The sequence below is a fragment of the Lepus europaeus genome, unplaced genomic scaffold (assembly GCF_033115175.1).
Source record: "Lepus europaeus isolate LE1 unplaced genomic scaffold, mLepTim1.pri SCAFFOLD_41, whole genome shotgun sequence".
Taxonomy (NCBI): Eukaryota; Metazoa; Chordata; class Mammalia; order Lagomorpha; family Leporidae; genus Lepus; species Lepus europaeus.
Window position 1 is genome coordinate 2044615 of NW_026909285.1, and position 14760 is coordinate 2059374.

Below are 14760 nucleotides of genomic sequence, written 5' to 3' on the forward strand. Positions count from 1 at the left end.
CAAACACAGAGGCTTTCACAATATTTCGTATTGAGTTAGCTAAAACACAACCGTATATTTCTGGTTTCATCCAGTCATATCCGGACAAACTGGTGTGGAATTCTTATGAAGTGTACCGAGAAAATCACAGAAAAATGGTTTTGGAGAAAAGCAAAGTCTTTTCGTTAGGCAAGTGCAAAAAATGTCATCTATACAAACAGAAATATCATGTAAGTTTGCCACAGTTCCTCTAGCTTTCTCCGTTGAAAATACGAATGTGTAGAGCTGGTGTCTCCATGTGGAACCAATTAATGTTTCTACGTTACAAAACTAAATGTTCCCTCATAAAAATATTAAAAACAATAAAGTCCATAGATAATATCCAGAATCACAAACACAGAGGCTTTCACAATATTTTGGATTGAGTTAGCCAAAACACAACTGGATATTTCTGGTTTCATCAAGTCATATCTGGAAAAAGTCGTTTGGAATTCGTATGCACTGGACCGAGAAAATCACAGTAAAGTGGTTTTGGAGAAAAGCAAAGTCGTTTCGTTAGGCAAGTGCATAAAATGTCATCGATACAAACAGAAATATCATGTTTGATTGCCACAGTTCCTCTAGCTTTCTACCTAGAAAATACGAATATGTTCAGCTGGTGTCTCCATGTGGATCCAATTACAGTATCCAAGCTCAAAATAAAATGTTCCCCGGTAAAAAACATTAAAAACAATAAAGTCCGTTGATAATATCCAGAAAACACAAACACAGAGGCTGGAGCAATATTTGGGATTGAGTTAGCCAAAACACAACCAGATATTTCTGATTTCATCCAGTCATATCCGGAATAAGTCGTTTGGAATTCGTATGCAATGGACCGAGAAAATCACAGTAAAGTGGTTTTGGAGAAAAGCAAAGTCTTTTCGTTATGCAAGTACATAAAATGTCATCTATACAAACAGAAATATCATGTTTGTTTGCCACAGTTCCTCTAGATTTCTCCCTAGAAAATACGAATGTGTAGAGCTGGTGTCTCCCTGTGGAACCAATTAGTGATTCCAAGCACAAAATTAAATGTTCCCTGATTAAAAAAAAAATTTTCAAAACAATAAAGTCCGTGGATAGTATCAGGAATACACAAACACAGAGGCTGTATCAATACTTGGGATTGAGTTAGCCAAAGCACAACCGGATATTTCTGTTTTCATCTTGTCATATCCTTTACAAACTGGTTGGGAATTCGTATGCAATGGACCGAGTTATTCACAGTAAAAAGCAGATTGGAGAAAAGCAAAGTCATTTCTTTAGCTAAGAGCATAAAATGTCATCGATACAAAAAGAAATATATGTTAGTTTGCCGCAGTTCCTCTAGCTTTCTCCCTAGAAAATACGAATGTGTAGAGCTGGTGTCTCCATGTGCAACCAATTCGTGTATCCAAGCAGAAAATTAAATGTTCCCAGATAAAAAACATTCAAAACCATAAAGTCCGTTAAATAATTGGGAAACAGAAACACAGAGCCTGTAGCAATATCTGGGATTGAGTTAGCCAAAACACAACTGGATATTTCTGGTTACATCCAGGCATATCCAGAGATTGTGCTGTGGAGCTCATATGCAATGTACCGATTAAATCACAGCACAAATGGTTTTGGAGAAAAGCAAAGTCATTTCTTTAGGCAAGTGCTAAAATGTCATCTAGACAAACAGAAATATCATATTTGTTTGCCGCAGTTCCTCTAGCTTTCTCCCTAGAAAATACGAATGTGTAGAGCTGGTGTGTCCATGTGGAACCAATTAGTGTTTCTACGGTACAAAATTAAATGTTTCTTTATGAAAACATTCAAAACAATAAAGTCCATCGATAATATCCAGAAAACACAAACACAGAGGCTTTCACAATATTTCGGATTGAGTTAGCCAAAACACAACCGGATATTTCCATTTTCATCCAGTCATATCCGGATAAACTGGTGTTGAATGCTTTTGCAATGGACCGAGAAAATCACAGTAAAAATGGTTTTGCAAAAAAAGCAAAGTCTTTTCATTAGGTAAGTAGATAAAATGTCATCGATACAAACAGAAATATCATGTTTGTTTGCTGCAGTTCCTCGAGCTTTCTCCCTAGAAAATACAAATATGTAGAGCTGGTGTCTCCATGTAGTACCAATTAGTGTTTCCAAGCAGAAAATTAAATGTTCCCTGATAAAAAACATTCAGCAACAGTAGTCACTGTGTACTTACACCCCATGTGGGATCTGTCCCTAATGTGTCGTCTAAAGCAAAGTGATGCTATAACTAGTACTGAAACAGTATTTTTATACTTTGCGTTTCTGTGTGGGCACAAACTGATGAGGTCTTTACTAATTATATACTGAAGTGATCTTCTGTATATAATGAGAATTGGAAATGAAACAAAAAAAAAACAACCTGGTTTTAAAATGGAAATGGCATAGAAAATTAATTAATTTGAAAAAAATTATGTAGATTCTCTGCCTTTAATGTGCTATATATTGCTATTTAATGCTATAATTAGTAATCCAATGGTAGTTTTTTCACTTTATGTTGCTATATGGGCAAAATGTTGAAATCTTTACCTAATATATACTAAACTGATCTTCTGTATAGAAAGAGAATTGAAAATGAATCTTTACATGAATGGAAGGGGAAAGAGAGCGGGAAAGGGGAGGGTTGCGGGCAGGAGGGAAGTTACGGGAGGGGGGAAGCAATTGTAACACATAAGCTGTACTTTGGAAATTTATATTCATTAAATAAAAGTTTAATAAAAAACATTCAAAACAATAAAGTCCATTGATAATATCCAGAAAACACAAACACAGAGGCTTTCACAATATTTCGGATTGAGTTAGCCAAAACAACCGGATATTTATGTTTTCATCCAGTCATATCCGGACAAACTGGTGTGGAATTTGTATGCAATGGACTGAGAAAATCACAGTGAAAATGGTTTTGGAAAAAGCAAAGTCTTTTTGTTAGGCAAGTGCATAAATTGTCATCTATACAAACAGAAATATCATGTTTGTTTGTCGCAGTTCCTCTAGCATTCTCCCTAGAAAATACAAATGTATAGAGCTGGATTTTCCATGTGGAACCAATTACTTTATCCAAGCTCAAAATTAAATGTTTCCGATAAAAAACTTTCAAAACAATATATTCCGTTGATAATATGAAGAAAACAAAACACAGAGTATGTAGCAATATCTGGGATTGAGTTAGCCAAAACAAAACCGGATATTTCCGGTTACATCCAGTCATATCTGGACAAACTTCTGTGGAATTTGTATTCAATGGGCCGAGAAAATCACAGTAAAAATGGTTTTGGAGAAAAGCAAAGTCTTTTCGTTAGGGAAGTGCATAAAATGTCATCTATACATACAGAAATATCATGTATGTTTGCCGCAGTTCCTCTAGCTTTCTCCTTAGAAAATACGAATATGTAGAGCTGTTGCTCCCATGATGAACCAATTAGTGTTTCAATGGTACAATATTAAATGTACCCTGATAAAGACATTCAAAACAAGAAAGTCCATAGATAATATCCAGAAAACACAAACACAGAGTCTTATAAATATTTCCAATTGAGTTAGCCAAAACACAACCGGTTATTTCTGGTTTCATCCAGACATTTCCGGACAAAGCGGTGTGGAATTCATATGCAATCTTCGAGAAAATCATAGTAAAGCTGGTTTTGGAGAAAAGCAAAGTCTTTTCGTTAGGCAAGTGCATAAAGTGTCATCCATACAAAGAGAAATATCATGTTTGTTTGCCGCAGTTCCTCTAGCTTTCTCCGTAGAAAATAGGAAAGTTTAGAGCTGGTGTTCACATGATGAACCAATTAGTGTTTCAACGGTACAAAATTAAATGTTCCCTCATGAAAATATTCAAAACAATAAAGTCCATCCGTAAGATCTGGAAAAAACAAACAAAGAGGCGGTAGCAATATTTCGGATTGAGTTAGCCAAAACGCAACTGGATATTTCTGGTTTCATCCAGTCATATCTGGACAAACTGCTTTAGAATTCATATCCAATGGACTGAGAAAATCACAGTAAAAATGGTTTTGGAGAAAAGCAAAGTCTTTTCGTTAGGCAAGTGCATAAAATGTCATAGATACAAAAAGAAATATCATGTTTGTTTGCCGCAGTTCCTCTAGCTTTCTCCCTAGAAAATATGAATGTGTAGAGCTGGTGTTCCCCTGATGAAGCGACTAGTGTTTACAAGCACAAAATTAAAAATTCCCTGATAAAAAAAATTCAAAACAATAAAATCCGGGGATAATATCAGGAATACACAAACACAGAGGCTGTAGCAATATCTGGGATTGAGTTAGCCAAAACACAACCGGATATTTCTGTTTGCATCCAGTCTTATCCGGACAAAGTGGTGTGGAATTCATATGCAATGGACTGAGAAAATCACAGTAAAAATGGTTTTGTAGAAAAGCAAAGTATTTTCGTTGGGGCTGTGCATAAAATGTCATCGATACAAACAGAAATATCATGTTTGTTTGCCACAGTTCCTCTAGCTTTCTCCCTAGAAAATACGAATCTGTAGAGCTGGTGTCCCGATGATGAATCAATCAGTGTTTCAACGGTACAAAATTAAATGTTCCCTGATAAACACATTCAAAACAATAAACTCTATCGATAATATCCAGAAACCACAAACACAGAGGCTGTAGCAGTATTTCGGATTGAGTTAGTCAAAACACAACCGGATATTTCTGGTTTCACCAAGTCATATACGGAGAAACTGGTTTGGAATTAGTATGCAATTGCCCGAGAAAATCACAGTAAAAATAGTTTTGGAGAAAAGCAAAGTCTTTTCGTTAGGCAAGTGCATAAAATGTCATCTATACAAACAGAAATATCATGTTTGTTTGCCGCAGTTCCTGTAGCTTTCTCCCTAGAAAATACAAATATGTAGAGCTGGTGTCTCCATGTGGAACCAATTAGTGTATCTAACTTCAAAATTAAATGTTCCCCAAGAAAAAACATTGAAAACAATAAAGTCCCTTGATAATATCCGAAAAACACAAATACAGATGCTGTAGCAATATCTTGGATTCAGTTAGCCAATACAATACCGGATTTTTCTGTTTTCATGCAGTCATATTCGGAAAAACTGGTGTGGAATTCATATGCAATGGACCGAGAAAATCACAGTAAAAATGGTTTTGGAGAAAGCAAAGTCTTTTCGAAAGGCAAATGCATAAAATGTCATCTATACAAACAGAAATATCATGTTTGTTTGCCACAGTTCCTGTAGCTTTCTCCCTAGAAAATACAAATATGTAGAGCTGGTGTCTCCATGTGGAACCAATTAGTGTTTCCAAGCACAAAATTAAATGTTCCCTAAAAAAAATATTCAAAACAATAGAATCCGTGAATCATATCAGAAATACACAAACACAGAGGCTGTAGCAATATCTGGGATTGAGTTAGCCAAAACAAAACCGGATATTTCAGGTTTCCACCAGTCATATCCATTAAACTGGTGTGGAATTCGTATGCAATGGACCGAGAAAATCACAGTAGAAAAGGTTTTGGAGAAAAGCAAAGTCTTTTCGTTAGGCAAGTGCATAAAATGTCATCGATACAAACAAAAATATTCTGTTTGCCGCAGTTCCTCTAGCTTTCTCCCTAGAAAAAACGAATATGTAGGGCTGGTGTCTCCATCTGGAAACAATTACAGTATCCACTATCAAAATAAAATGTTCCCCGATAAAAAACATTCAAAACAATAAAGTCCATGGATAATATCCAGAAAACACAAACACAGAGGCTGTAGCAGTATCTGGGATTGAGTTAGCCAAAACAAAACCGGATATTTCCGGTTTCATCCAGTCATATCCATTAAACTGGTGGGGAATTCGGATGCACTGGACAGAGAACATCACAATAATATTGGTTTTGGAGAAAAGCAAAGTCTTTTCGTTAGGCAAGTGCCTAAAAAGTCATCTACACAAACATAAATATCATGTTTGCCACAGTTCCTCTAGCTTTCTCCCTAGAAAATATGAATATGAAGTGCTGGTGTTCCTCTGATGAAGTAATTAGTGTTTCCAAGCACAAAATTAAAAATTGCCTGATAAAAAACATTCAAAACAATAAAGTCTGTGGATAATATCAGGAATACACAAACAGAGAGGCTGTAGCAATATCTGGGATTGAGTTAGTCAAAACAAAACTGGATATTTCTGTTTTCATCCAGTCATATCCGGACAAAGTGGTGTGGAATTCGTATGCAATGGACCGAGAAAATCACAGTAAAAAAAGTTTTGGAGAAAAGCAAAGTCTTTTCGTTAGGCAAGTGCATGAAATGTCATCGATACAAACCGAAATATCATGTTTGTTTGCCGCAATTCCTCTACATTTCTCCCTCGAAAATATGAATGTGTAGAGCTGGTATCCCCATGTGGAAGCAATTAGTGTTTCTACGGTACAAAGAAAATTGTTCCCTGATAAAAACATTCAAAACAAATAAGTCCATCGATACAATCCAGAAAACACAAACACAGAAACTTTCATAATATTTTGCATTGAGTTAGCCAAAGAACAACTGGATATTTCTGGTTTCATCCAGTCATATCCGGACAAACTCATGTGGAATTCGTATGCAATGCACCGAGTTATTCACAGTATAAACGGTTTTGGAGAAAAGCAAAGTCTTTTCGTTAGGCAAGTGCATAAAATGTCACCTATACAAACAGAAATATCATGTTTGTTTGCCACAGTTCCTGTAGCTTTCTCCCTAGAAAATACGAATGTGAGGAGCTGCTGTCCCCATGATGAACCAAGTAGTGTTTCTACGGTACAAAATTAAATGTTGCCTGATAAAAACATTCAAAACAATAAAGTCCGTTGATAATATCCAGAAAACACAAACACAGAGGCTGGAGCAATATTTCGGATTGAGTTAGCCAAAACACAACTGGATATTTCCTTTTTCATCCAGTCATATCCGAACAAAGTCGTGTGGAACTCACATGCAATGGACCGAGAAAATCACAGTAAACATGGTTTTGGAGAAGAACAAAGTTTTTTAGTTAGAGAAGTAGATAAAATATAATCGATACATACAGAAATATCATGTTTGTTTGCCGCAGTTCCTCTAGCATTCTCCCTAGCAAATACGAATGTGTAGAGCTTGTTTTCCCATGATGAACCAATTGGTGTTTCTACGGTACAAAATTAAATGTTCCCTGATAAAAACTTTCCAAACAATAAAGTGCATCGATAATATCCAGAAAACACAAACACAGAGGCTTTCAAAATATTTTGGATTGAGTTAGCAAAAACACAACCGGATATTTCTGGTTTCATCAAGTCATATCCGGACAAAGTGGTGTGTAATTCGTATGCAATGGACCGAGAAAATCACAGTAAAAATGGATTTGGAGAAAAGCAAAGTCTTTTCGTTAGGCAAGTGCATAAAATGTCATCTATACAAACAAAAATATCATATTTGTTTGCCACAGTTCCTCTAGCTTTCTCCCTAGAAAATACGAATCTGTAGAGCTGGTGCTCCCATGATGAACCAATTGGTGTTTCTACGGTACAAAATTAAACTGCCTGTTAAAAACATTCAAAACAATAAAGTACATCGATAATATCCAGAAAATACAAACACAGAAGCTGTAGCAATATTTCGGATTGAGTTAGCCAAAACACAACTGGATATATCTGGTTTCATCCAGTCATGTCCGGACAAATTTGTGTGGAATTCGTAGGCAAAGGACCGAGAAAATCACAGTAAACATGGTTTTGGAGAAGAGCAAAGTCTTTTCGTTAGGGAAGTAGATAAAATATCATCGATAGAAACAGAAATATCATGTTTGCTTGCCGCAGTACCTCTAGCTTTTTCCCTAGAAAATACGAATGTGTAGAGCTGGTGTCTCCATGTGGAAACAATTAGAGTTTCAACAGTACAAAATTAAATGTTGCCTGATAAAAACATTCAAAACAATAAAGTCCGTTGATAATATCCAGAAAACACAAACACAGAGGCTGGAGCAATATTTCGGATTGAGTTAGCCAAAACACAACTGGATATTTCTGTTTTCATCCAGTCATATCCGAACAAAGTCGTGTGGAACTCATATGCAATGGACCGAGAAAATCACAGTAAACATGGTTTTGGAGAAGAACAAAGTCTTTTAGTTAGAGAAGTAGATAAAATATAATCGATACATACAGAAATATCATGTTTGTTTGCCGCAGTTCCTCTAGCTTTCTCCCTAGATAATACGAATGTGTAGATCTGGTACCTCCATGTGGAAACAATTAGTGTTTCCAAGCTCAAAATTAAAATTTCCCTGATAAAAATACATTCAAAACAATAAAGTCCTTGGATAATATCAGGAATACACAAACACAGAGGCTGTAGGAATATTTCGGATTGAGTTAGCCAAAAAACATCCAGATAGTTCTGAATTCATTCAGTCATATCCAGACAAACTGGTGTTGAATTCGTATGCAATGGACCGAGAAAATCACAGTAAAAATGGTTTTGGAGAAAAGCAAAGTCTTTTCGTTAGGCAAGTGCATTAAATGTCATCTATACAAACAGAAATATCATGTTTGTTTGCCGCAGTTCCTCCAGCTTTCTCCCTAGAAAATACGAATGTGTAGAGCTGGTGTCTCTAAGTGGAACCAATTAGTGATTCCAAGCTCAAAATAAAATGTTCCCCAATAAAATACATTCAAAAAAATAAAGTCCATTGATAATATCCAGAAAACACAATCACAGAGACTGTAGCAATATCTGGGATTGAGTTAGCCAAAAACACCAGATATTTCCGGTTTCATCCCGTAATATCCGGACAAGCTGGTGTGGAATTCGTATGCTATGCACCGAGAAAATCACAGTACAAATGGTTTTGGAGAAAAGCAACGTCTTTTCGTTAGGCAAGTGCATTAAATGTCATCTATACAAACAGAAATATCATGTTTGTTTGCCGTAGTTCCTCTAGATTTCTGCCTAGAAAATACGAATGTGTAGAGCTGGTGTCTCCATGTGGAACCAATTCGTGATTCCAAGCACAAAATTAAATGTTCCCTGAAAAAAAACATTCAAATCAATAAAGACCGTGGTAATATCAGGAATACACAAACACAGAGGCTGTAGCAATATCTGGGATTGAGTTAGCCAAAACAAAAGTGGATATTTCCGGTTTCATCCCGTCATATCCAGTAAACTGGTGTGAAATTCGTATGCAATGGACCGAGAAAATCACAGTAAAAATGGTTTTGAGAAAAGCAAAGTCTTCTCGTTATGCAAGTGCATAAAATGTCATCTATACAAACAGAAATATCATGTTTGTTTGCCGCAGTTCCTCCAGCTTTCTCCCTAGAAAATACGAATGTGTAGAGCTGGTGTCTCTAAGTGGTACCAATTAGTGATTCCAAGCTCAAAATAAAATGTTCCCCAATAAAATACATTCAAAAAAATAAAGTCCATTGATAATATCCAGAAAACACAATCACAGAGACTGTAGCAATATCTGGGATTGAGTTAGCCAAAAACACCAGATATTTCCGGTTTCATCCCGTAATATCCGGACAAGCTGGTGTGGAATTCGTATGCTATGCACCGAGAAAATCACAGTACAAATGGTTTTGGAGAAAAGCAACGTCTTTTCGTTAGGCAAGTGCATTAAATGTCATCTATACAAACAGAAATATCATGTTTGTTTGCCGCAGTTCCTCTAGCTTTCTCCCTAGAAAATACGAATGTGCACAGCTAGTGTTCCAATGATGAACCAATTAGTGTTTCAATGGTACAAAATTAAATGTTCCCTGATAAAAACATTCAAAATAATAAAGTGCATCGATAATATCCAGAAAACACAAACACAGAGGCTGTAGCAATATCTGGCATTGAGTAAGCCAAAACAAAACCGGATATTTCCGGTCTCATCCCGTCATATCCGGACAAACTGCTGTGGAAGTCATATGCAATGGACCGAGAAAATCACAGTAAAAATGGTTTAGGAGAAAAGCAAAGGCTTTTCGTTGGGAAGAGCATAAAATGTCATCTATACAAACAGAAATATCATGTTTGTTTGCCACAGTTCCTCTTGCTTTCACCCTAGAAAATACGAATATGTTCAGCTGGTGTCTCCATGTGGAACTAATTACGGTATCCCAGCTCAAAATAAAATATTCCCCAATAAAAAACATTCAAAAAAATAAAGATCATCGATAATATCCAGAAAATACAAACACAGAGGCTGTAGCAATATTTCGGATTGAGTTAGCCAAAACACAACTGGATATTTCCGGTTTTATCCAGTCATATCCGGACAAACTCTTGTGGAATTCGTATGCTATGGACCGTGAAAATCACAGAAAAATGGTTTTGGAGAAAAGCAAAGTCTGTTGGTTAGGCAACTGCATAAAATGTCATCTATACAAACAGAAATATCATGTTCTTTTGCCGCAGTTCCTCTAGCTTTCTCCATAGAAAATACGAATGTGTAGAGCTGATGTCCCCATGATGAACCAATTAGTGTTTAAACGGTACAAATTAGATGTTCCCTGATAAAAACATTCAAAACAATAAAGTCCATCGATAATACCCAGAAAACACAAACACAGAGGCTTTCACAATATTTCGGATTGAGTTAGCCAAAACACACCCTGATATTTCTGGTTTCATCCAGTCATATTTGCACAAAGATGTGTGGAATTCAGATGCAATGGACCGAGAAAATCACTGTAAAAATGGTTTTGGAGAAAAGCACAGTCTTTTTGTTAGGCAAGTGCATAAAATGTCATCTATACAAACAGAAATATCATGTTTGTTTGCCACAGCTCCTCTAGTTTTCTCCCTAGAAATTATGAATGTGTAGAGCTGGAGTCTATATGTGGAACCAATTAGTGTTTCTAAGGACAAATTAAATGTTCGCTGATAAAAAAAAATTCAAAGCAATAAAGTCCGTTGACAATATATAGAAAACAAAATACAAAGGCTGTAGAAATATCAGGGATTGAGTTAGCCAAAACAAAACCGGATATTTCTGGTTTCATCCAGTCATCTCCGGACAAACTGCTGTGGAATTCGTATGCAATGGACCGAGAAAATCACAGTAAAAATGGTTTTGGAGAATAGCAAAGTCTTCTCATTAGGCAAGTGCATAAAATGTCATCTATACAAACAGAAATATCAAGTTTGTTTGCCGCAGTTCCTCTAGCATTCTCCCTAGCAAATACGAATGTGTAGAGCTTGTTTTCCCATGATGAACCAATTGGTGTTTCTACGGTACAAAATTAAATATTCCCTGATAAAAACTTTCCAAACAATAAAGTCCATCGATAATATCCTGAAAACACAAACACAGAGGCTTTCAAAATATTTCGGATTGAGTTAGCAGAAACACAACCGGATATTTCTGGTTTCATCAAGTCATATCCGGACAAAGTGGTGTGTAATTCGTAGGCAATGGACCGAGAAAATCACAGTAAAAATGGATTTGGAGAAGAGCAAAGTCTTTTCGTTAGGCAAGTGTATAAAATGTCATCTATACAAACAAAAATATCATATTTGTTTGCCACAGTTCCTCTAGCTTTCTCCCTAGAAAATACGAATGTGTAGAGCTGGTTTCTCCATGTGGAACCAATTAGTGTTTCAACGGTACAAAATTAAATGTTGCCTGATAAAAACATTCAAAACAATAAAGTCCGTTGATAATATCCAGAAAACACAAACACAGAGGCTGGAGCAATATTTCGGATTGAGTTAGCCAAAACACAACTGGATATTTCTGTTTTCATCCAGTCATATCCGAACAAAGTCGTGTGGAACTCATATGCAATGGACCGAGAAAATCACAGTAAACATGGTTTTGGAGAAGAACAAAGTCTTTTAGTTAGAGAAGTAGATAAAATATAATCGATACATACAGAAATATCATGTTTGTTTGCCACAGTGCCTCTAGCTTTCTCCTTAGATAATACGAATGTGTAGATCTGGTACCTCCATGTGGAAACAATTAGTGTTTCCAAGCACAAAATTAAAATTTCCCTGATAAAAATACATTCAAAACAATAAAGTCCTTGGATAATATCAGGAATACACAAACACAGAGGCTGTAGGAATATTTCGGATTGAGTTAGCCAAAAAACATCCAGATATTTCTGAATTCATTCAGTCTTTCCAGACAAACTAGTGTTGAATTCGTATGCAATGGACCGAGAAAATCACAGTAAAAATGGTTTTGGAGAAAAGCAAAGTCTTTTCGTTAGGCAAGTGCATAAAATGTCATCGATACAAACAGAAATATCATGTTTCTTTGACGCAGTTCCTCTAGCTTTCTCCCTAGAAAATACAAATGTGTAGAGCTGGTGTCTCCATGTGGAACCAATTAGTGTTTCCAAGCACAAAATTAAAAGTTCTTTGATAAACAACATTGAAAACAATAAAGTCTGTGGATAATATCAGGAATACACAAACACAGTGGTGGTAACAATATCTGTGATTGAGTAAGCCAAAACAAAACCGGATATCCGGTATCATCGGGTCATACCCGGAAAAACTGGTGTGGAATTCATATGCAATGGACCGAGAAAACAGAGTAAAAATGGATTTAGAGAAAAGTAAAGTCTTTTTGTTAGGCAAGTGCATAAAAGGTCATCTATACAAACCGAAATATCATGGTTGTTTGCCACAGTTCCTCTAGCTTTCTCCCTGGAAAATACGAATGTGTAGAGCTGGTGTTCCCATGAAGTTCCAATTAGTGTTTTAACGGTACAAAATGAAATGTTCCCGGATAAAAACATTCAAAATATAAGTCCATCGATAATATCCAGAAAACACAAACACAGAGGCTTTCAAAATATTTTGGATTGAGTTAGCAAAAACACAACCGGATATTTCTGATTTCATCAAGTCATATCCGGACAAAGTGGTGTGTAATTCGTATGCAATGGACCGAGAAAATCACAGTAAAAATGGATTTGGAGAAAAGCAAAGTCTTTTCGTTAGGCAAGTGCATAAAATGTCATCTATACAAACAAAAATATCATATTTGTTTGCCACAGTTCCTCTAGCTTTCTCCCTAGAAAATACGAATCTGTAGAGCTGGTGCTCCCATGATGAACCAATTGGTGTTTCTACGGTACAAAATTAAACTGCCTGTTAAAAACATTCAAAACAATAAAGTACATCGATAATATCCAGAAAATACAAACACAGAAGCTGTAGCAATATTTCGGATTGAGTTAGCCAAAACACAACTGGATATATCTGGTTTCATCCAGTCATGTCCGGACAAATTTGTGTGGAATTCGTAGGCAAAGGACCGAGAAAATCACAGTAAACATGGTTTTGGAGAAGAGCAAAGTCTTTTCATTAGGGAAGTAGATAAAATATCATCGATAGAAACAGAAATATCATGTTTGCTTGCCGCAGTACCTCTAGCTTTTTCCCTAGAAAATACGAATGTGTAGAGCTGGTGTCTCCATGTGGAAACAATTAGAGTTTCAACAGTACAAAATTAAATGTTGCCTGATAAAAACATTCAAAACAATAAAGTCCGTTGATAATATCCAGAAAACACAAACACAGAGGCTGGAGCAATATTTCGGATTGAGTTAGCCAAAACACAACTGGATATTTCTGTTTTCATCCAGTCATATCCGAACAAAGTCGTGTGGAACTCATATGCAATGGACCGAGAAAATCACAGTAAACATGGTTTTGGAGAAGAACAAAGTCTTTTAGTTAGAGAAGTAGATAAAATATAATCGATACATACAGAAATATCATGTTTGTTTGCCGCAGTTCCTCTAGCTTTCTCCCTAGATAATACGAATGTGTAGATCTGGTACCTCCATGTGGAAACAATTAGTGTTTCCAAGCACAAAATTAAAATTTCCCTGATAAAAATACATTCAAAACAATAAAGTCCTTGGATAATATCAGGAATACACAAACACAGAGGCTGTAGGAATATTTCGGATTGAGTTAGCCAAAAAACATCCAGATATTTCTGAATTCATTCAGTCATATCCAGACAAACTGGTGTTGAATTCATATGCAATGGACCGAGAAAATCACAGTAAAAATGGTTTTGGAGAATAGCAAAGTCTTCTCGTTATGCAAGTGCATAAAATGTCATCTATACAAACAGAAATATCATGTTTGTTTGCCGCAGTTCCTCTAGCTTTCTCCCTAGAAAATACGAATGTGCACAGCTAGTGTTCCAATGATGAACCAATTAGTGTTTCAATGGTACAAAATTAAATGTTCCCTGATAAAAACATTCAAATAATAAAGTGCATCGATAAAATCCAGAAAACACAAACACAGAGGCTGTAGCAATATCTGGCATTGAGTAAACCAAAACTAAACCGGATATTTCCCGTCTCATCCCATCATATATGGACAAACTGCTGTGGAAGTCATATGCAATGGACCGAGAAAATCACAGTAAAAATGGTTTAGGAGAAAAGCAAAGGCTTTTCGTTGGGAAGAGCATAAAATGTCATCTATACAAACAGAAATATCATGTTTGTTTGCCACAGTTCCTCTTGCTTTCACCCTAGAAAATACGAATATGTTCAGCTGGTGTCTCCATGTGGAACTAATTACGGTATCCCAGCTCAAAATAAAATATTCCCCTATAAAAAGCATTCAAAAAAATAAAGATCATCGATAATATCCAGAAAATACAAACACAGAGGCTGTAGCAATATTTCGCATTGAGTTAGCGAAAAGACAACCAGATATTTCCTGTTTCATCCAGTCATATCCGGACA